Here is a 24,254-nt window from a genome sequence, read left to right on the forward strand (position 1 = left end):
AATGAACAATGTTTAATTTTAAATGTATCGAACACTAAGAAAATAAACAGAATCGTTTGAAATAATAGTCAAAATCATGTTAAGCCTAATCTCATTAGTATGAGGGAAAAAAAAACCCTAAAGCTTTACTCATTTGGCGGGAAAGTTAGTTTTTAATTAATAAACAATTAACCACTCAATTAAACGGAATAAATAGTAGCCTATGTCCTATTCCAGACTATAATCTATCTCTCAGCTGAATTTCATCCAATTCTGTTCAGCCGTTCTGGCGTGATTGACTAACAAATATCCATGCATCCATCCAAACTTTCACATTTATAATAGTAGCATAGATATAAATACAATTTAATTACAAAAGCATTTAACTAACCTCAAAACAAATTATTTACATAGTATACCTGAAATAAAATAAATCAGCAAATCAAGTCCGTGTTTCTTTAAAATCAAGTCAAGCCTATTTTATTTATCGATCAAGATTGAGATAGCTACAACAGTATAATACATATAATTTTTAAACTTTCAATTAAAATGAAAACACAGTTGTCAACAATCAGAACACACTGCGCATGCGTGAATTTTCAACGCCAGTTGGCTTAACGCAAATGCGTGAATTTTCTACGCCAGTTGGGGTAACGCAATACAAATTAGATATTTTCAATTTCTTTAATTCATGCTTTAATTTAAAAGTACTTTAGAATGAATCCGAAAGATCGATTAATTAGCAATGTGTAATTTTAAATGCATCAAACACTAAGAATATAAATAGAATCGTTTGAATTATTCGGTCGAAAACACGTTAAGCCTAACCTGATTAGAGTGGGCAAAAAAACGGCAGCCTTATTCATTTTTTGCGGGATTTGGCCTCAGATTTTTGGCGAGAAAGTTAGTTCTTAATTAATAAACAATTAACCACTCAATTAACCTTAACAAATGGTAGCCTATGTCCTATTCCAGACTATAATCTACCTCTGTGCTAAATTTCATCTAATTCTGTTCAGCCGTTCTGACGTGATTGATTAACTAATATCCATCTATCCATCCAAACTTTCACATTTATAATAGTAGTATAGATTATTCAGTATATATTTTAATTGAGAAGCTTTTTCAAAATAAAATTATTTTGACTTTCTATTTGAAGAATATTTTTGAAAAGCATTTCCGTTATTTGTTTATAAAAGGTTTCCCAAAAGTAATGCAAGATTTGAATTTGCCACCATTCATGCAGTAAAGTGTTGGCAACCCTATTAAAAAAACCATTTGGCAGCTGATAATTTAGAGTTATTAAAAATGGTGCAATACATGATGGTACAACTTGTTAACACAATATTTTAATTAAATAAAAAACTTAGTTTTTTCTTTTGAATTGTTATATTTTTATTGAGACATAAAGTACACAGTATAGGGTTATGTACGGAATAATAGACAGGACAGATGGCCTCCACGGCTTTGCTTATGCATATACAATCTGTTGTCGAAATTTTCCATGACCTTTTTGCATAAATGTTGCTTAATTTCAATGATGAATTTCCTGCCTAAATGCATGCATGCTTGTGGGCTTGTTGGCATAGACCTTTGACTTCAAATAACCCCATAAAAATTTCAATGGTGTTAAGTTACAGGATCTTGGGGGCCAATTCTGAAATTTTTGAACTGTGGTTGTCAGACTTTCATTATTTTTGAAATATTGCTCAACAATGAAAACACATTCTATCGTATAATGCTCCATTTTTACTAACTCTAAACTATCAGCTGTTAAATGTTTTTTAAATTGGATTGCCAACACTTTACTGCACGAATGGTGGCAAATTCAAATCTTGCATTAATTTTGGGACATTTATTTTTTAAATATTTTTTTTTGATCGAAATTGAAATTTTTAACTGACAGTAAGTTTTATTCTTCATTTTTCCATGCTTGGATTTTCACCCAAACAGAAGTTTTGTCTTCATTTTAATAAATATTATTAAATTTTGCATTGTCTATAAATTCACACGGAATTGCTATAATTGTAGGAAGACTGAAAACATGATTTGTATAGGATAATTACTTTTTTTTTTAAATTTGTAGTATTAGGATTGATTGTGTTTCTGAACATTTTTATTAATTTTCATTCAGTGTATTAATTTTTGAAATTAAATGATTTTAAATTTTTATACTTGATAGTTTTATTTGAGTCTTAAAGAAATATTGTGATTTCATCGTTTATTATTAATTTTGAGATTTAAGACATTCAGATTGAAAATTTAAAGTCGCTTAATGATACAGGTTTGTATTTTGAAATTTGGATAAATAAAACTTTTTCATATTTTAAAATTATTCATATAATTTTTGTAAATTTTCTATATGTTTTAATATTGATAGGCCTATGGAAATATTTTCTATTCATGAAACTAAGAGAATAAAAGAAATCAACATGGATAAAAGTCAAAATAGTAACCTGACAAGGCCAAAACTTCAATCATTACATTAATTTAATCCCTAGTGTCCTTAATTTTAGCATAGATGTAAGGGTTTTTTTTTTCTTTTAAAATACTTTAATGATGAATGCCAACAAATTAATTTTGATGATAAAATTTTTAAATACACCCAGTTATGTAGAAATAGCAAATGCTTATGACTGAATCAAAAATTGGGATGAATTCACTTGCTTCATAACAAAAACATATCTTGCATTATTAATCTTAAACTTAAAAGTTTTCTCATTTAAAATTGTGACAAAGGAAAAATATGCTGCTGGTTATTTTTGTAAAAAATTAAATTCTGTCAGAGAACTAGAATTCTAAAGTAGTTATTTTTTCTTAAAGGTTTAAATTATTAATGAAATCAATGAATAACTTGGTTATGTGGTATCCAAAAAAGAATTAATTTAATTGCTTCTTAATTTTATTGGCTGAATTTTGCTTTTTATATAACTGAATTTAATAAGCATTGTACTGTATGCCTACTTAATAACAGAAGACAAGAAAGATTTGATTTGTCACAATAAGTTACTCCCATAAGAATATCTTTTGAATGCATTTTTGTTAAGACTTTTGGAGGCTTTAAGTATAAACATACAAAAAAGATATTCCGCATATTGTAAAGGATCATGCAACAAGGCACATTTGAGATTTCCATTCAAATATGAAAATACTGAAACTTACATTAATATGTTAAAACAATTTTTCTATGTTCAAAAAGAATTATTTCCTGAAAAACTCTTTACAAATGGAAATGTTGTATTTACTTCTAGATTCAAAATCTTTTCAAAGTCAGATTTGTCTTAAACTCTTCAATTATTCTGATCCAAATTAATAATCAAGTTAAATGTATTAATCCGTCTTTAAGAAATAGACTAAGATACGAAGTAATTCAAATAAAATTCCATGAGCAGCGCTATCAAAAAGTTTGGTCATTGAATATATTTATCCTTCATTCAATAATTAAGTATCTATCAGCATACTTGTTGTTTTGTATTTTAATTTTACCAATTATGACTTTATCAAGATGTTAAAATAAATTTTATAAATCTTTTAAGAAAATTCAAATTTTAACTTTACTAAGAACAATAGATTTTCTTTAAAAAAAGTAAAAGAAGATATGCTGTCGTATTGAGAAAAAATTTAATCCAGCCATTTATCATGAATTTAAGTATCCTAATATTAGAAAATTAACTCTTCTTTTTTGAGGAAAAATTAATTGCCTGCCATCAATAAACAAAGTTCTGAAGTAACTTCTGAAGTCAATAAATGAAATTCTCTGCCAAAAAAAACTACCAAAATTTTAAATGTTTTCAAATTTAGATTTCACCATTCTCTAGAGACCTGAAATCGAGTCATGAATGAGCTATCAAATTACTTCATGAAATTCTATCAGATTTTTTCTCCCCTTTTTTTAAAAAAAATTCCCATGAGGAGTTCATTTTTATGTGGTTTTCTTCTTTGATGTTATCCAAAGGGATAAAACATGAAATATAAGATTTTCATGTATTGCTGCTTCTGTAGAATACACTAATTATGATTTGCCTCATAAATTGTCTGTCTTCAGGAGAATGCAAGGAACAACACAACGTCAATGCCCCTTTTACCTAGATATGTTGGAAAATTGCTCTTTGGAAAGCTGTCAGTGACACAAATTATTTGTGTCAAAAACCGTTTTTCTTTTTTTAAAAACATATTGTGTCAGTTTTTTATATATTTTGATACCCTTTATTTTGATAGCTGATAGTACATGATTATTATTTATTTCCAATTAGTTTTCTTTCCATAACAATTATTTTCAAGTAAAAACTGTAAAGAATGGCATTGGAAACTGTTTTAGAAGTTAATGTGATCACGACTAATTTTTCAAAATAAAATCATAATCAGATATACATCTTGTAAAATATAATTTTACTGCATTGTATAAATGTTATTTAATTCAAAATATTTTTAAATGATTTGTTTTTCCTTTTTGTACCATTACTCTTTATTATAATTATTTTTTTCTATATTGCTTTTGAAATTATTTTGTTGTATGTTTGTATGTTGAATGCATATTTCAAAGTACGATCAGTAGCTAATTAAATATTTCAAAAATTTAAATATATTTAGTAAGCTGTTCCATGATCGCAGAATCATATCACAACAGATGAACTTGCTGTTATATGAGGCTTGTTGAACGGGGAAATTGTAATAACTAATTTTATTTAATTATGAAAGGAATTTATTTTGAAACCATTGAAATGAATAATCAACTCACAGGATTCACAGACCAGAACAGTTTAATGCCAAATGAACATATTTATTCGAAATATACAAAAAAAAAAAAAAAAAAAAAAAATGTTATATTTTCATATTTAACTGTTGTAATAGATAGTTACAATTGGATTTTTGTTTAATTTTGTTTTTGTACAATTTAATATTCTCTCTCGGACGATATTGTTCCACCCTTTAATCCTAATTCCTGTTGCAATCTCTGAAATTGTGAACGTGCCAAAGGTTTAGTTAGGATGTCAGTAATTAAGATTCTTACTTTCCAAATGTTCAATACTGAGATTTTTCCAGATTCCTGAAATTTTTCTTCAATGAAGCAAAACTTCAGATCAATATGTTTTAATCTATTATGGTATTTGTGTGTTTTTAAAATTAATTTTAAAGCACTAGCATTATTAACATAAAACCCAAGTACTTCATTTGATGTATCAGTTTCACTGAGTAATCTACTGAGCCAAATACCTTCTTTTATATCTTCATATGAGCATTATATTAAGTTTCAGTAGTTGGAAGGACAGCACTTTTTTTTTTTTTGGCTTGTCCAAGATATAACACTGAAAGTAAATTTACTAGTTACACCAGTTCTTGAACGCCTGGTTTTGCTGTCAGCCTGGTGTTCCTGCATAGTCAGCCTCACTGTAGATTTGTAGCTAATTAGTTGAATAATCACTTGGATTTAATAACTATGGTTTAAAGTCCCTTTCAAACATTTGAAAATTTATTTTACAGAATTCCGATTTGAGACTTTTGAACAATCTAATGTTTCGACACAATGTTTACTGAGTAAGCAATATCTGGTCAAGTTGCTGTGGCTAAACAGATTAGGCTTCCAAATGCTTCTCAATACTGCACTTTCTTACATCTGCATCATTTTCTCATCAGCCATGTCTTTTATCTACAACGTTGGAGTCATCCATATAGAACAGACTGAGAATTTTTTTCAAATAAGCTGACTGCTCAACAAATATGGAGCCTCCTCTTTTCATATTCATTCCAAGAAAGCAGTCAGGTGAGCCAACTGTTACTTAAAATTCATCCCTGAGTTTATGAAACATTCTGATGTTTCTTCATCATTGTTTCCAGCGACATTATCTATATAAATTACTACAAGAAATTTGCTTGTCTTGTTTATTCACATAAACAAACATGGGTTAGAAATAGATTTCTTACCTTGACTTTGGATAAAATTCACAGATAGTTTGTTCCAGTAGCAAGGAGCTTGTTTTAAGCCATACTGACTACTTTTAAACTTGCATACTTTGCTAGATTCATCATTGTAGCCCTCTGGCTGTCTCATGAAAATCTCCTCCTGTACTTCTTCATATAAGAATGGAGTTTTCACATTAAACTGAAAGAAGTGGAAATTTTCATTTGCTGCAATGCTTAAAAGCATTCTGACTGCATCAAATCTAGCTACAGGAATAAATGTCTTATCATAATGAATACCTTGTTTCTGAGAATAACCATTTAACCAGATTCCAAGCTATGTTTTCCTGCAAACAATACATTTCATCATCCATTGCTGTTTCCATTTATCGACATCTGAGAGGACCTTATTGAGGCATAAGAATCTGAAATGGAATATTCTTCTATTAATAAGTAAACATGCAAATGTAAGGGCTTATTAATTTCCTTTTACACGCAATCTTGCAATAAGCCACTGTTTGCAGTGTTCATTTGTTTTGAATTTTCTTTTAGAGTTGCTGAATCTGAAGATTCCTCATTAGCTAAACAAAATTCTTAATATTATCTTGTTGATGTTATCTGTAATTGCATCAGTCACACTGTGAACCATAGTTTCAAGCAGTTGTTCTTCTTTAAAAACCATATCCCGTCTTTACCCTATTATTTTTGGTCCATGTTCAATAGTCATCCTTGTTACCACAGTATCCAACCAGATGGCCTCAACCCATAAACCACAGGGTTAATTGCCTCAGTCCATAGCTTGATTGGAAGTTCCTTAGTATGGATAAGAAATCGGGCACATTATACTAATGTACAATTTTCCCTTTCAGTAACACTGTTTTGCTGTGATGTGAAAGCATTTAAATTTCTATACTTATTGCTTTAAATGCAAGGAGAGCTTTTACCTGAGAATTATGAAATTCTTTTTAATTTTGTGTCCTACTGTTTCCGATTCACTGATAAATATTTTCAAACAATTCACAACCTCTGTCTTTTTACTGATAAAAAAATATTTTGCGAAACTTTGTAAAATCATACTATAAAGCATACAGAGTATCGAGCATCACCAAGAGATATACTTTACACGAGGCCATAGACATCAGCATTAGTTCACACGTTACTTTTGCTCAGTTTCTTTTGGTTCAGAGAATCTTCATATGTTTCTTGCCAAGCATGCAACCTTCAAGAGATCATTTATTGTCAAGACATCAACACCTTGTTGCTTCATAACATTTTTAATATGATGTTTATTTTGATGACGTAGTCTCTCATGCCATACCTGCATAGTATCTTCATCTGCCATTAAAACATCAGCTGATTTAACAGGAAATACAACTTTTAACTTTAGAGCCTAAAGTTCGCATGAAGTTCTTTTTCCTCCTAAGCGAGCATGGCGATCTTCATATACGTAGCAACCATTTTTATTTATTTTGAAATCATAGCCTTTATCAACAGCTTTACTGACAATAGAATAAATTTCTATTCAGTTTGGGAACGAACTATGCATCATTCAGATGATTATTTTCCCGCTTGCCAGACACAAGCATTTTAACATTGTCAGTTCCTTGACCAATGGCAAATATAGCCTCATTATTTCTTATCTTAACCTCCTTTGATGATTAGAAAAGTTAATACAAAAAATATTCTTTATGGTGAGTTATGTGTGCAGATGCCCCAGAATCTGCAAGCTATGCATTTTTATCTTGCAGTTTTTCGGAGCGGGCATATAAATGCATCACCTTCAGGTTGTTTGTTGTATCTATTTTTCTTATTACACTGCTTTGCAATATGCTCAGGCTTATGGCAATTGAAACAGTTCTTTGCTTCTTCTTGTTTTCGTTTCACGGTTCTATTAGTGACGAGGATTTAGCTACCAAAGCAGAATGTTCACCTTGTTTTCCTGGCAGTCTCATTTCAGTGAGACGTATACGCCTAGTTTATTTGTTAATTGACCTTTCGTGCACTTGGAACACTTTCCCATACACTTTTGAACAAAAACTAATCAGTAGGAAGAGTTGACATAATCCTATTCGTGAGTAAAAGATCGGATTGTTTAGTTTCAACTAATCTCTCTTAACTTATCATTGAATTCACTTCAATGTGCGTGACAACCATAGAGCTGATATATAAATGGAGGAAGCTAGTCGCTTGTAGTAAGTAGTAGTAGTAGTAGTAGTGTGTATATATATATATATATATATATATATATATATATATATATTCTTTGAAAACTATGCAAACTGGTTTCGAAAATAATGTTTTCTTTTTTACATCAGTAGCCGAGTTTGTTGATTTAAATTATGTTTACTTTTTTACTTTGTTTTTGTGTATTAATTAAAAGTGAGTATTTTTCTTCTTTAAGTAAACATTTTATTTCTTTTCTTTACCAAAAAACATCTTTTAATTTTACATTACATGTTCAAATACTTTTATCATTATCTCATACAGAAAAAAAAAAAAAAAAACTTATTATAATAAAAGCAGATTATAAAAGTGACCCAAGTCTTTTTTTTTCTTTCTTGAATATTCTGAATAATATTTATTTTTGCATAAAAAATGAAAAAGATATTAATTAAAACTGTTAAATTATTTTGAAATAATTTAGAAAGAAAAAAAAACACTAGCTCAGAATCGAATCCAGGTATTCTGAATGCTACGCCAGTGCCCTAACCACTACACTACTCGAGCGCTCGTTAGGGTAACACATAATTAGTATATAAGCTAATTTGAAAGTTTTAAGGTTGACTGTTGAGTTTTAATATTTTCATTAATAAACATTCTAAATGTAGACTATCCTTATACAAAATCTCATTCCGAACTCAGTTTTAAACCTCGTGCCTTCTCCTTGTTAATATCAGTTTTAAATATTTTGCTTCTGGTTTATAGTGTTGGTGGTAACTTTGCTTCTAACTACCGCAGAAACAAAATTAAATCATTTTTGGAATCTTAAATGTGTTGATTTAATACAAAATAATAAGAAAATTCGAAATTTTTACAAAAATGGAGATTTTAGGGTATGTGCATACTGCATGTTATTAATAAATGTTAACATTCAGACAAAATTTTTATCTGTTAAATAGCATTTCTTTCTTTAATAGTTTATCTTTAGAATATCCACTAGTTTCTTTTTAGATCTTAATTAAAATTTATAAAAAAAAACATGCAATTACTGCTAGCACATGTATGGAATTTTACTGTATAACATTTTCAATGAAATATACGTTTTAGTTTCGCTATTTCATTCACAATGATGATTTAATATCTTTTACGGTATAATACGATTCGAATATTTATGGTAAAAAAGAAACAACATATTGGAAATAATAAGGAACTTTATTTGCACTAAAATAAATACACAATTATTAATAAGTCAATAATATTTATGTAAACATTTGTATTGTCGAGAAAAAATCACGCCAAGCTTGCAGCCAAGTACTTGCAACACATTCGAGATTAAAATAAAGCAAGTAACAAAATATAATGCAGTTACATCAGTTTAAATGAAGCTTAATAACAAATTAAATAAATTTAATACAATACCTAACTAAACCAAACTAAGAAATATTATTCAGTTTTAACACCAAAATCACTGAGTGATGGAGGTTACGAAATTTTAAATTGATTTAAAATGGATATAAACAGAATATGTTTATTGAACATATCTGTGAAATGATACAGGACTATCCTTAGAAGCTTTTTCTTTGCATCCAATTGCACAGCAATAGTTAACCATGGCTTAAATAAGTTTTAAAATCCAACAGTTAAAAGCGAGAAAAAATCTGCCATTGAAATATAATGCGGAACGGAGAATGCGGTTACAGTGAACACACGTCACGTCATTTTATCTTGTCCTACACCAAAGTAGGGTTGCACTCCCTCTATCAGCATCTCAGCTCTGTGGTGACAACACCTTCCGAGTGTTCTTTGTCGAAATTGAAAAACTGCTGCATTAGTCGATTCACTCAGCTCATAAATTGAAATTAACTTGTCACTAGTACTTTTAGCTGAATCGCATATACATTATTTTTACTACCAACTAATATAACTGTGCGAGCTGTTTTTGAAGGCTTTTGACTTGCTCTTGAAGCGTTCTGGCTGTTAAGTTTGAAATAGTGATTCCCAGATCGTTATGCGTAACATGATCGCCGGTAATAGGATCCAGAACAGAATCAATAATTCTACTTGCCGCTTCTATTTTGTCCAGTTTGTGGAACTTTCCAAATTTTCTATTCATGTTTTAAAGTCCATATGTCTTGGCTTTCAGATATGCTGTGATATTTATGAATAACTGACAGAAGAAGTGTAAAATATGGCTAACTTAGCGAAAAGATCCCTTATTAAGCATAGACATGCTTCTTAAGGAGGATATGGTAACAATAGTGCTCTCTACCTTCCTGACTGGTTCTACATGCTTGTTATGAAAAACTGTATAAGTTTGTGCCTATATGGCCTTTTAGCTTCTTTGGCAAACTATAACATTGATAATGAATGTGGCTAGTTTTTAAAAGCCTTTATAAAGACTGTGAAAATTCTTTAAGAACTTGTAGCCACTGGTAAAAACTACGAATCATTCTGATCTTGGACACTTTGAGGAATTACCTTGCAGTTAAGGCAGCAGACAGTGATTCAGAATAATTGTATAAAAAAAGGAGGAGGGGCTCTAATTCTTCTCTCATTAAATGTTTATGTATCTAAGAATGCTGTACTATACTATCTGCAATAAACTGTGCATTGTTATGTACATTAAAAAATTGTTTTTCTTTTACCTTAACATTCAGTTCTCTTTTCCTGGTTTATTTTTTGTGCTTTGCTCATAATTAGTCCAAAATTTTTACTTGGATATTCTTCTTCCCTTATTTGTACAGATAAATGTAAAAATATCATTAAATATTTTTGAACAATGATGCTAGAATCTAATTGAAAAAAAGACTTCATGAATGAAAAGAACTTTATTTGTAGGATTTTTAATAGCATCTAAATCATCTAATAATTCTTTATCTGCAATATGTCTCAGCTCTGTATCTTTTGTTTGACTATATTTAATATCATGTTTTTTATGTGCTTTTATCTACTCTATTTACACCTTGATCACCTCTTTTTAAACACTTATCTAATTTTGTAAATGGTTCACAGTATTTATATCCTGGAATATTTACTTTTGGAGAATTGATTGGATCTTGCAACGAACTAATATTATCACCACCTTTATCAATTCCTATGATACATAAATCCTTCATTTCTTTAAAAATATATTTTTACACATCATTCGTATAAGATTATAATCCTCCGGTTTAGGAATGTATTTATATCCATTTAATTGTGTCTTTTTTGCATATTTTTCAATAGAAAAATAATTTAAAATATTTATGAAATCTTTTTCTTATGGATAGTCTTCTTCCTCAGAAATTGATCTTGTTTTCTATAAATTTAAAAGATGTTTATAAAATCTATAACATTGTTTGTCTTCTTTTTTCATTCTAAAATATTTAATGATTTTTCAATAATCTCAATTCCTACACTTAAATTCAAACTTATTGAATGCATAAATCCAATAACGGATAAACCACTTCTGCTTAAAATAAACTTATTCACAGATAAAGAAATGTTTATCTTATGAAAGCAATTATAACTTTCTGAAAATAAAGATTCAATTTTCTAAATATTTTTCCATCCTTTATATAACCACAAAATTTATTTCTGTGTCTCATTTTGGATTCACTAAATCAAACATGAGAAATTCTTAAGGTTTTTGAATGCATTTATTATGTAAATATTTAAATTCTATCATTCTTAATTACCATCTATTTCTCAAATATTTGATTTCATTTCTTTTGGTTGAAGAATTAAAGAAAATAAAATAATTACAGTTCTTGTGAATATTGATAGGTGTTGAATAATGAGATTGTGATGAATATATAAGCATTGTTTTTCCTTCCTCTAATAAAATTTCATTTTTTTTTATCCTTTTCTGTAACACAATCATTGAAAACAACTATATTTTTTCATAGATGCATTTAAATCCTCAGCTGTAAAAAACTCATTAAATTAAAATGAAAATAAGACATGTTTTTTGTACTTTGTCATATAAACATGATGACATTTTTCTGTTTTAAATTATCTTGCATTGTACAATATCCTTTTCTTAATATATCTTGAAATATTGTATTATCTTTTTGTAATTTGGAATATTTAGATTCATACCAATTATACGCACAAATAAATAAATCATCACACCCACACATACACACACACACACAAATTAAATTAAGTAATAAATTTGTTTTTCCTGAACCTGAAATTCATGTAATTAATAAACAAACAAATAAATAGGTAAAAGTAAATTTTGATGTGGATTTGCAAATTCTGCTTGCTAATTTTTTATTTTTATCATTTATTAAAATTGAAAATCCTTTGTATTTTAACTGAATGGCTATCGTCTTTAAAGAAGGAATTTTTGCTTGTTGCAAATTTTTATCCCTAATAAATGAGTGAGAAACAGAAGGTAGGATTGAATAAGTATCGTGACATTAAATAAAGAAATTTTAAAAATTTACAACTTGTTTTAAAAATTACAACTTGTTTTAAAAATTTACAACTTGTCGCAGTCTAAATTTTCGTCCTAAATCGAAGTATTTTCATTCTGTATGAATGAATAAACATAGATTACATCGATAACGAGCTTGACGTTGTTTTAAGTTGTGAATTCTACCAACGAATGTACTGATTTTATGAAAGATTGCCTTTGTCCAAGGATAAGGAGCGGAGATTTATTGCATAATGCCAGCTGTTAAGTTAATAAATCTAATATCCGTCAAAAAAAGCTCTAAAATTTCGAATTGAAGACAGCCATGTTACTTTATATTACAGAACTAAACTGAAGATAAAACGATGGAAATCAGGATTAAGACTTTCTGAAAAGGCCACTGATGTTGAACGCTAAATACTTGCTGTCAGGAAGATAAACACTCCTCAGCAAAATCTAAATGGTATTTGTTGGAAATGCGTTAAAAAGGAATTTTTCTAGAAAGAATGTCTACTTGGTTATAAGAAAACTACTACTTGATTACGGACATCTTGCGGGGTGAAGTCTGCCCTTTGTGGATAAAACCCGTGAAGGAAGTCAGAGTTTCCGCTCTTTGCAAAGTAAAGCTGAAAAAAATCAACTTTTCTTTGAAACATCTATGTGTAGTATGCCGTGTTTCATGTTGGTGGTCATTGATGCAAATGTAATTCTTTCAAGAACAAACGTCACCCAGAAATGGAAAGAATTTATAGAGCACTTAACATTTCTCTATAGACAGATATCATGAAAAAGCGAAAAATGCATTAGAAATTGGATTTATAAATTAAATGTGGATCTGAAAAATTCAAACATAGAATTTGCATATCTGTTACCACCAATTTAGGCACTCTAGTATTTCCTTCGTGTACTTTTGGGAATTTACACCGTTAATGTACTTTATTGATTCTTTTACCTTTGTAAATTCTGAAGATTCGGAGAACAGCGTTACATACTGAATCCAATGGTTTGGTTGAGAAACCTATTCGAATAATTTTAAAATATTTGCCTGTATTTGTTTCAAAGAATCAGGCTAATTGGAATATAGATTTATCCCGTTTCCTTCTGCCTTACAGGAAAGCTATTCTTGAAGTGACTGAAAAGATATTTTCAGAGGTGCATTTTATTCTAACACCACGATTACTGTGTAATATCCTCTTTAGACGACGAGTAATACGCTTTCATCTCAGAATGAATATATGAAAAATTTAGAGTTGTTTGCCAGATTGCGATCAAAACTTTCCAGTAACCGAATGTAGACGGGATAGCAATATCAGAGCAACATACCACCATTTTAAGGAGAATGATCTTAATACGTAATTCGAAGCCAACCCTGAGTTTGAAATTGCAATAGATTTAGGACGGAAATTGCCAGTAAATTGAACGTTATTGTCTACAGAGCTCAGATGTCAGCTGACGCCAAACCAAAAGTCATTGACATTATTCGGATTTCTCCATACCCGACGTAATCATAATTCTAAGTAATGGGGCAACTGTAACGAGTAGTCTTTGTAGAGGGAAGAAGTTTTAGGAGTCTATAATGTCGTTAGAGATTCATACTGCCATATCAGTTTTATATTTGGAAAGAAGTTTACATAGATTCGAAACGGATGCCAGATCAACGATTTCCAATTTTGACAACAGTTTTTTGATCATATGAGGAGTTGGTATCAAATTTGGCGAATTAAAAGTGACAAAAATGAAGACTCTTGAAAATGAAAAAAATGTTGCTCTATTTCTATTGAAAATCCGTATTTGGAGATTCTTTTGGAGAATTTAGTGTGAAGTCATGCCTTGTAGTAAAGCTATATAATTCCTTGAATCAATCTCTCTGTTGAGCTGTGTTTGCAGAGAGAGTTGCTAATCTGTGAACACTGGCAACTATCACTGCTGTTGATTAGCGATTTGCTGTTTGCTTACGTTACAAGATTCTGCAAAAGCTCGTCTTTGGAAAAATCTTGGCCCTGTCTTTGTTACTGTGCTTCATGCGTCTTTGAATACTTATCTAAAATTTTTATCATAAAGTTTTTTTCTTCGATTAGGAATTTTTAATTAGTTTTCTCACAAATAACGGCTTCAAAAATATAGAGAGGCTGGCTACATCTGTAAACATCGACGTTTCTTTGTAAGTTCAACTAGCTATCACCATTTGTTTTTAGATACTTTTCTTCCTTTATTTTTCCTTTACTTTATTAAAATGTCAAATACAGCTGTCAAGAATGCGACTTCGATGGGGTTCTATGTGGAGATCCCTTGGGCGGTTGCTCGTATCATTCTTTCTTTCTTTCCCCCCTTCCTCTTCTTATCCTTCCGTCTTGTTCCACAACCACCGATAGAGAAATAGAGATAGAAATTCTTCCCTCGGTCCCCCAATTCACACCCACTCTTGTAACTTCTCGCTGCGACGTCATGACTTTCTGTGACTTAAGTATTCTGGCATTGTCTATCGGTGGTTGTGCTTGTGCCCATTCATCAGCTTAGATAGCTCAGTGTTACATATACAAGGGCTCAGGATGGCGTTATATTATGTCTATGAATATTCTTGGAAATAAGTGTCATTTTCTTTTACACATCTAACAGAACTACTTTCATCGTGCACTTACCGGATGAATTTCGCAACCATAAGAATATGCCTCTTAATAAAGGGCTTTATTATAAAGGGCCTACTTCTTAACCCCATTTGAGTTTAATATCCTTCGAGGATATCCGTGCTAGATATTTATTACGCCGAAGTATGACCAAGAATTAAATCTTTCTGATATTTTTGTGGTGGACAGTAAAACTTACTCTACCACAGAATAGAGCATGTATTAAAATGAAAGCGGTTTTTATAGTAAGTTTTTTTAACTAAAACAAAGGTACAAACTATGAAATCCTTTTTATCACTTCAACTATCTCATGTTTGAATCATGCATGAATCAGTTGTATTCGTTGGATGTAAAAAGAAGATTCCATCCTTTTTTAATAGACATCGCTAAAAAACTGGTCTTTTATTAGTACCTAAACGAAAAAAAGTTGGTTGTTTATTTTTCAAAGTGAATATGTATCATTTCTGTGATGAAACATGACACAATTTAAAATAAGGAACCTGGCTCAATGAGCGAATATTATTGAAAACGCTGCGAGTACGAAAGGGTTACATTACAAAGTAAAAAATGTTACTAACATTACAAAGTAAGAAAAGTTCAATATTATCATCAATAACATATAAAATTGAAAATTTTCAAGTATCTAACTACCACATCAGAAAGTGTGTGAAAGCGTTGTATGTAAATTCCATCACCATAAAAATGAAGCAATCTGAATTACATCAAAACGTTTAGAAAGAAAATATTATAAAGAAGAAGATAAACATTTTTTCCAAATTGTTACCTAAGAGCAAAATATTGTCGAAATGTTTATAAGGTAGCTCAGTGTATGTCAAGGAACCAAAGAGCATAATAAAAATAGACAACAAAAAAAATGTTTTTTACACCCTTATTATAGAAACAAAAGCACAAATATGTTTCATTAATAATAAAGCGATATAAAAACAGTTAAATAGATGTGGCTGACACAAAATAATATTTGACATTAAATATTTTAAATTCTAGATTGAATAAAAACAAAATTCATCAAAAATAAATAAAAAGAGATTTCATTTAAAATTAAAGGAAAAAGTCGGTACAATCGGTCAATACAAAAAGTACAAAATCGCGAGTTTGATCTATGATATAAAAACATCTGACCTAAGAATGAAAATATTTTCATAATTACAAAATTGGAAGAAATAGTAACAATTTTCTAAAAATAGAAAAAAACTTGCAATGGAAATTTGAATTGTATTATAAAGAATATATTTCTTTATTTTAAACCTTTGTAAAAATCGTTTTTTGTCTTAATTTTGATAAATTGACGGAAAACTGTGAAATATTCCGAAATATCTTTTAATTTCAGATAAAAGATTTAAGAATTAAAAATTTTAAGGAAATATTTTTCGATCATTTTGTTACCATTCAGAACGAAGCTTCTTAAGACTTTGTTCTCCACTCCCTTAGTAGGGTGGGAAAAAAATTTCCAGTTCCGTTTTTGTCTCAATTTTGTAATTATCCCAAAAAGATTAAGAAAATCAAATAATAATTAACGTTAGCTAGAAGAAATATGATTGTAAAGAAAGTTATAATGAAATCTTTTGAGACCAAGAAGATTTTCTCGATTCTCTTTGCTTAAAAATATTAAAGAATAATAAAATTTAATTATGATTAATATAATGGATATTAAAAAACTGCTGATAAAGAAATTTATAGTGATCCAAGTTAAGAAACTCATGGCTTATTCGAACATTTTTATTTCGAATTTTTCAATGGTTTTTTGAATTTCCAATTAAAATAAGGTTAAAAATATTTTTTTTTATTTGTTGTGATTACCTAGCAATAAAATCTAAAAATTATTTAGAAAATATTTTTATTTCTGATTTGTTCTTATTAGTTAATTTTCATGACATCATTTTTCAATTCTATTTGTTTTATTTTACGTGACAATATATTTATTAAAAATGCCATAAGAATTTTCACTTTTCAAAAATGTTTTGAAAACTTTAGATGGGAATTGTAAAGTTTATTTCGATGCAGAAATATTCTATTAAGAATTCTGTATATTGTTTGTTATTAGAATTATCTATTGATTAAATTTATTATTCTTAATTTTTTAAAAATTATAATTGTTATCTTATTCTTTATTAAAATTTCGTGGTTTTGATTTTTTAGTATTTATTTATTGAAGAGATAAATATTACAAATCAAACTTAACTCCAGTTGTCTCTAGATTAATTGCATTTAAACCTAGTTTTCATTAATTTTAATTATTGGAGAAAGTGACGTTTTGTTGCAGTTCCTTCAGTTTCTAATTAGAAACTTCCTCAGTACTTTTAAGCTATTGTTTGAGAAATTGTAATCTAGAATAACTTCTTAGCTTTCTTTCGAAAATTTTAGTTTTGTTCTACAAGAAAAAACTGTAAACATTTCTCTTTGCCATTCCAAACACATGTTCATTTACTTCTTTCAATTGTTTAATGCTTAGGTGTCTTTCTCTTAGAAATTCTTTTGCCTTTTAGAGGAAATTAAATTTATGTAAACATAATTTGCTTTACGTCTTTGAGCGTTGGAAATTCCATCCGTTTTCGTATTTTTCAAAAGGTTTCATACTTGTTTTCAATTTACCAAAAAGATCAAACAAACTGTGATATTAACCTTCCGAATAAATTTGCATTTCCATATTTGCTTTAATTTTGATAGCATTTGTCTATATTTCTTAATATTAGCTTATTAATATTATTCTGAATCTTTCGATGGAATTTCTTAAGATTTGCAAAATAGCGTTTTAATGGTTGAAAACAATTGTTCATCGTGCCATGGGAAAACCCATCACTTCAGACATTCGTATCTTAGTTTTTTTTCTTTCTAATCTTTGCATTGTTTAACGAATTTTCGAAATTCATTATGGATATAGAAATTCACTAATGGAAAGTAAATAAGGATTTCGAATTATTTTTGTTAAACGTGCGATTTGCTAATTTCCACTTTAAATTAGCTATAAATTTTCATGCAAATTTGATTTTTGTCATCTTTCCAGTTGTAAGGAAACACTTCCTCTCTATACCTTCCAAATCCTGATTCCATAGGCGAGTTTGCTCAGTTCACGATACTTGTAATTATTAAGTTAACTGATAATTCGAAATCTCAATGTTTATAAATTTTTAAATGTATTGATTTTTACTGCTGTCATTCATTTGGCTGCAGTTGTCTAAATTTGCAAATTCCTTCACATATTTTTATACGATTCAGTTTTAAGGCGAAACAGATGAATAGTTTTTTAGAAATTCCTTCTCTGGTTTTCGGTGTTTTCTTGATAGCAAATGTAGCACGAAAATTAAAAGTGAATGAATTTTTAAAAAATTTAATCGTCTCTTAGTAAAACTGAAATTAACAGAGATTCTGGGAGTGACTTGTTCTTGTATGCGATGATATGCTTTAAAGTATCAAGAACAAAATTCATTTCTAATGTTACTTGAAAATGTTGCGAATAATTTAAAAAAAAAAAAAAAAAACCTTAAAGTAAAAATTCTTATATTCTGAAAAAAAAAAAAAAAAATTAGACGATCTTAAGAGCGCTTTCTTTAAGAATGTAAGTTCTCAGAAAGATCAGTTTTGTTTTATAATAAAAAAACTTCATTATCTCTTGTTTTCTGCGAGAGATAGAAGTGGAATTCTGTTCAATCGCTCATTAAAGTCAAAGCTTTTTTTTAAAATTTCGATTAATTATTTTCTGCAGTATCAAGACTCTTAAAGAATAAAAATGTATTTACTCGTTAAGTGGTCGCTCGTGATTTCATTATTGTTGTTATTTTGTCTTGTCAGAGACTGTTAAAGAAAATTTTTAGGATTATATTAACTTATACTATGTTTCTCTTATGGAGCATTTTTGTTTTAGAATTATTTACTTGTGTTTAATATCTTTCTAACGTACCGTATTGCTATGGCGATGAATGCATACTAAATTGAATAATCAGAAAGGGAAAACATATTTTGTGTTGCATAAGCACTCGTGAGCTTTTTAAAGAAGAGTTCTTTTTCATCAACAGTATTATAAGATTAGTTTATCCAAATAAGAAGTTGAAAACAATTTTTATTATCTGCATTGTTTTATCATCTACATCTTAATATCTGCATAATATCAAACATTAGCGCAGAGTAAATCGAATTATTGAGGTTAACTTCACAATAATTTTCGTAAATTAAGAGAACAGCAGTATTAATTTTTAAAGCTTTCAGCTGTTTAAATGAAGATAATTATGTGCATAAAATACTATCTACAGTTTTGTTTGTTTTAAATATGTTTCTTGATCTGCTTTAGAAATGAATCTTGCCTTTAAAGATGAAAATAATTTTATTTATTTATTTATTTTTTATTAAGAGAACTATCAAAAATTTAAACTGCAAAAATATTAGCAATAAATTTTCAAACATATATTACTAGCATTTCATATTTTTTCTTGGCATATTTCAAATTATTTTTGAGATTACCGTATTGCGTTATGCAAATTACTTTTATGGTAACAAATGAATTGACTCCAAAAATAAATCGCCGATTCCACTGTTCATAAGAAAAATATTAATTATTTAACTGAGCTCTCCAATTAAATAAGGTTTAAAAAATGTTTTATTATTTGAAACATACTGTATAAAGAGACTATATTTAAAATTCTGTTTCTAAAATTAACAGAAATTTGCAGAAATGAACTACTGAGTATAACTGTAGTGGTGTCAACTCAGAAATTAGCAGTGACGCAAAAATTATTTAACAAGAAATTGCATTTTTTAGAAATGGCAATTTAAACATAAATAGCCTAAATTTTTGAATTTCAGAAGTAGATCTGAAAATTGTTGTTACCAAGCATCATTATATCTATTACATTTTACAGAATACATGTGCTCTTATTTTCCAACAACAGTTCATGCATCATCTACAGAATAAGAAAAGCATGGGAAATAAAATAATACTTGGATTGCATTGCAGCCACCTAATCAGCCAGGTCTTCACTTATAATACAGATGAATGTGTACGTGTGTGTAAGTGTTGGCGCTACGCAGGCCAAACCGTTTGATTTAGAGCTGCCAAACTTGGCACATATATACTTTTGAAAGTGGGAATGAACACTTCTAAAACACTTATGAACACAATGAAACACTTATAGGACCGGCCAGATTGCATAGAGGGTAATGATACATTGATACCCACACATAAAATTCTAATTAAAAATTTAAAACTATTTCGCTGTTTGTTCTTGATGACTTCCGAAAACATTAGATTTCAAAAGAATTTTTACATTATATTAAAATTCAGAAACTAATTTTCTCAATTATGTCAATATCTTCTGAAGGAACACAAAAGTTGTTGATAAAATTCACTATTAAAGTTTCATTTTTTTTTATATACAATTCGAATTACTGCTTTTATCAATACAAAAATACTGCAAAAGAGTGAAATTATACTTTTGTCTTTAATACAAATCATTGTAAGTGAAGTAAATTTCAGGAAAGCGAACGACATATTTACTTAATTCTGAGAAGAACGTGTAAAAGGTTTAAATTTGTATTTAAAATATATTATTAATATGAAAAAAAACGTCAAACCTTACAATGATATAGGTTAGAAATAAGGTTGCATTGTTAAAAGGCTAGAAATAGTAGACTGTATCCATTTTTTATGACTTTTAGGTGAGTTGAAAGGAAATAAGGAAAATGTCGAAAAGCTTTCGATTTTATTTTTTTTTAATTAGTAACGTTTATCGTATTTTAGTAAAACGATTTATAACATTTGGTCCTCCTTTATAAAATTTTTCATCTGAATAACATCTTAGAAATCATCTCCATACCGTTTTCTGTATTTTTTTTATTTCTTTATTATTATTATTATTATGTGAAAGGGATGTTTAAAGAAAATGAATTATAAAAAGAACCCATATGTTTATACTTAGGAATCAAAAATTTAAACCGAATTTATAAACAGCCAATGAGAGAAAGTAGAAGAAAAAAAATGATAAGAAAAAAAATTCTGTTACCCGCGCTTGAAACTGAGTTTATTGCATTACAGCTCAGATGCCTATAAATTCAAAGGTACACGCAAATACGCACACAGCCAATCAGCTGCAGACAAATCGGATTTTCATTTTCCCTTACTGCTTGCTCTCTGGAAACTCTTATTTACTGACTCATTTTCTGTTTTTTCCCTCACGTTTTTATTATTGTTTTTATGCACAGTATGGAAAAGTGAAAAAGTCAACACAAAACATCGAACTCTCTGAGTTGAAAACTTATATATAAACGCAGATGCAATTTTAAAAATATTTTCAGTAGCTGCTGCAGCTCTGCAGTCCTAATGGAAGAGGTGCCACTGTACAGGTGTTCAAATAAATTTAAGGCTAGCTCTACCATACTATTGAAAGTTCTTATTTAATTATTTTAATTGTCTATATTCATTCTAGCTTTGGAAGAGCCAGTCAATTAAAACTGATTTTTCTGATTCTGTTAAATATGTTTGAAAAGTTAAAAAGTTACATTAAATATTATCTCATAATTTTTTTTGAGGTGTTAAATTTTTTGTATTGAAAAAACATGGTGAGAAAAATGCACTTTTATGAAGTTATTTTTAAAAAGTATTTTTTCACTAATTAATAAAAGATGTTTAAAATATTATAATTTTCTTTCAAGGGAGGAAAAAAAATATTGAAACAGGTCTGTAATCCGAAGAAATTATTCTTCAAATGAATCACTGCTAAATATCGTAAATATTGTTTTCGAAATGTTCGTCTTTACCATATCTTGCCTTAAAACAGGGCAGCCAGTAACTTCTTTCACCCACAATCTAGGATTCTTTAAATCTTCTTTTTATGCAAAATACTTTTTCTGTTTAAATTTTATATTTCAATATGTAAAACAAAATAAAATCAATAAGGAAATGCATTTAATTACTGTTCAAGTGTTATATCTCAAATGCTCTGTGTTGATTTAATTTTGAAGTCCATTCGGCCTTTTAAATGAAAAAAAAAAAAAAAAAAAAAGGGTGCTACGTCTCATCTACACTAAATTAGTATAGAATTAATAATCTACTTTAGTTAAAACTATATCTACGTTAGATTTTAAATGCCATGCACAATTACATTCGTATTATGGCTATTACGAAGACTAGTCATATCGCAAAAGTATTAATTGATGGTATGAATTTTCTCTATAATTAAAAACTGCTCTTTAACAAAGTTTAACGCACAGTTTTAAATCTTCCGTTTTTTCCTGTTTTAAATATATTTTTATTAATATTCAATAACCAACAGAAAAATGCACCTATGATATTCCTTAATTTGAATAAAATGCTAATTAATTTCTTTTTTATCTTAAATTAACCCATATTACTTTATTCTAGGATTTTCTCTTCTTTTCTCTCTTTTTTTATTTCATTATTTCAAACAAGCGCTCCAAAATATGGCTGATTATTGCAGTTTCTCATCTCCGAGCGAAGGGATAAAATTCTCTCACCTTTTCCTAAGTCTACACGTGTCAAAATCTACACGTGTACACGTGCTAAGTCTACACGTGTCCCTAGAGCAGGGATGGCGAACCAGTGGCACGTGACACAATATTTTGGGCACGCCGCCGATCGATTCATTTTAGTTCAAAATAACAAAGTTCACTATAAAGTATTACGAACAAACGCGAGTGTTTCCATTCCATTATTTAAAAAAACTCATGTATTTGTACGGCTGTTAAAAATTCGCTTGCTGAGAAAGAAATTGATTTGAAAAGAATTGTTTCAGTAACTGATGGGGCTTTAAATATGGCGAGGAAAAAAAATTGTTTTCATTAGTTTATTTCAAACAGACGTAGGGCATTCGATTCTTGAATTCCCCTGCATTATTCACCAACAAGCCTTGTGTTCTAAGAGTGGTTTCACATTTCTTGATAATATAAAGGCGTTAGTCACAAAAATAGTCAACCTCATATCGTCGTAGGCTTTAAATAAGCGAAAGTAATAATAATGGAATAGGTTTGAAGTAAGCGAAAAGACTTTAATTGAGGCTTTGTGGATGAAGTCAACTCGGTGTATAATGTCTTACTAATGTATAATAATGTTCACTTGTTGAGCCGCGGGAACGTACTTCAAAGATTTGTTGACTGCTTGGAAGAAATCAGACTATTTCTGCAAAATGAGGGGGAAATTGAACAATACTCACAGTTGTTGGATATTATGTGGCTTTCAAAATTGATGTTTTTACAGATACATGCCAACATTTCAATGAATTGAAAGTAAAGCTTCAAGGCACATATAAAACAATTATCTTCATGATGGATCTCATTCGCGTTTTTGGCGCTAGACTGCATGTTTTCAGGAACGATATTATTACAAAAAACTACAAGTACTTCCTAAATTTGAATATATATATATATATATATCAAAGATTTAGATGTACATGTGAAACTAGACGAAGGAAAAGTTATTGAAGAATTTATTTTCGTAATTGATTCTTCAATCAAGGAATTTTCAGCGAGATGTTCTCAGTTCAAAGAATTATCGGAAACGCTCAAGTTTATTATGTACCTTGATGTGACTTGATTTGATAAATTGAATTAGTCCTAATTCTATTAGTTGGAAATTAAAGAATTTGAAATGCAACTGATTGATTTCCAGTCCATATAGATTCAAAAATTTATTGAAACAAGGAAAAAGTTGGAATTGATTGAAACAAAAAGATTAAAAAGCAATATAAGTAAAAATGCCAGTAACGAAATTTTGGAAATATGAAATTCGGTTCCAGACACATTTAACTGTTTTGAGAAGCTGGCTCATGCTATTTTAACTAGATTTTCATCCACCTTTGCCTGCGAGTCATTATTGTCAGAGGTAAGAAGCATTAAAGACTCTCTTAGAAACCTTTTGACGATGACACCAATTCAACATGCATTCTGCTAAAAGTAACATCTTACAATCCTAATATAGGTTATTTGTCATCTAATCTGCAAGCACAGAAATCACACTAACGTTACTTTAATTTGAATTACTCGTATAACTAAAACCTTTACTTCTATACATTGCAAAATATATTTTTACGTAGTAAATAAAGAGTTTTGAGTTGTTATTATTTAGTTTTATTATTATAACAATAATCACGAGTCAAAATTATTTGTCGGCACGTCTATACCTCATGAAACGTTTCTTTAGAAAAAAATGGCACGTTGATCCATAAAGG

General features: G+C 29.1%; 1 long non-coding RNA gene across 1 annotated transcript in view; it reads left to right on the forward strand.

Moving 5' to 3' along the window:
* Positions 1-24,254, forward strand: part of LOC129959458 (uncharacterized) — a 50,639-nt gene that overhangs the window by 11,200 nt on the left and 15,185 nt on the right. The gene's annotated exons all lie outside the window — the stretch shown is intronic.

The sequence above is a fragment of the Argiope bruennichi genome, chromosome X1, assembly GCF_947563725.1.
Source record: "Argiope bruennichi chromosome X1, qqArgBrue1.1, whole genome shotgun sequence".
NCBI lineage: Eukaryota > Metazoa > Arthropoda > Arachnida > Araneae > Araneidae > Argiope > Argiope bruennichi.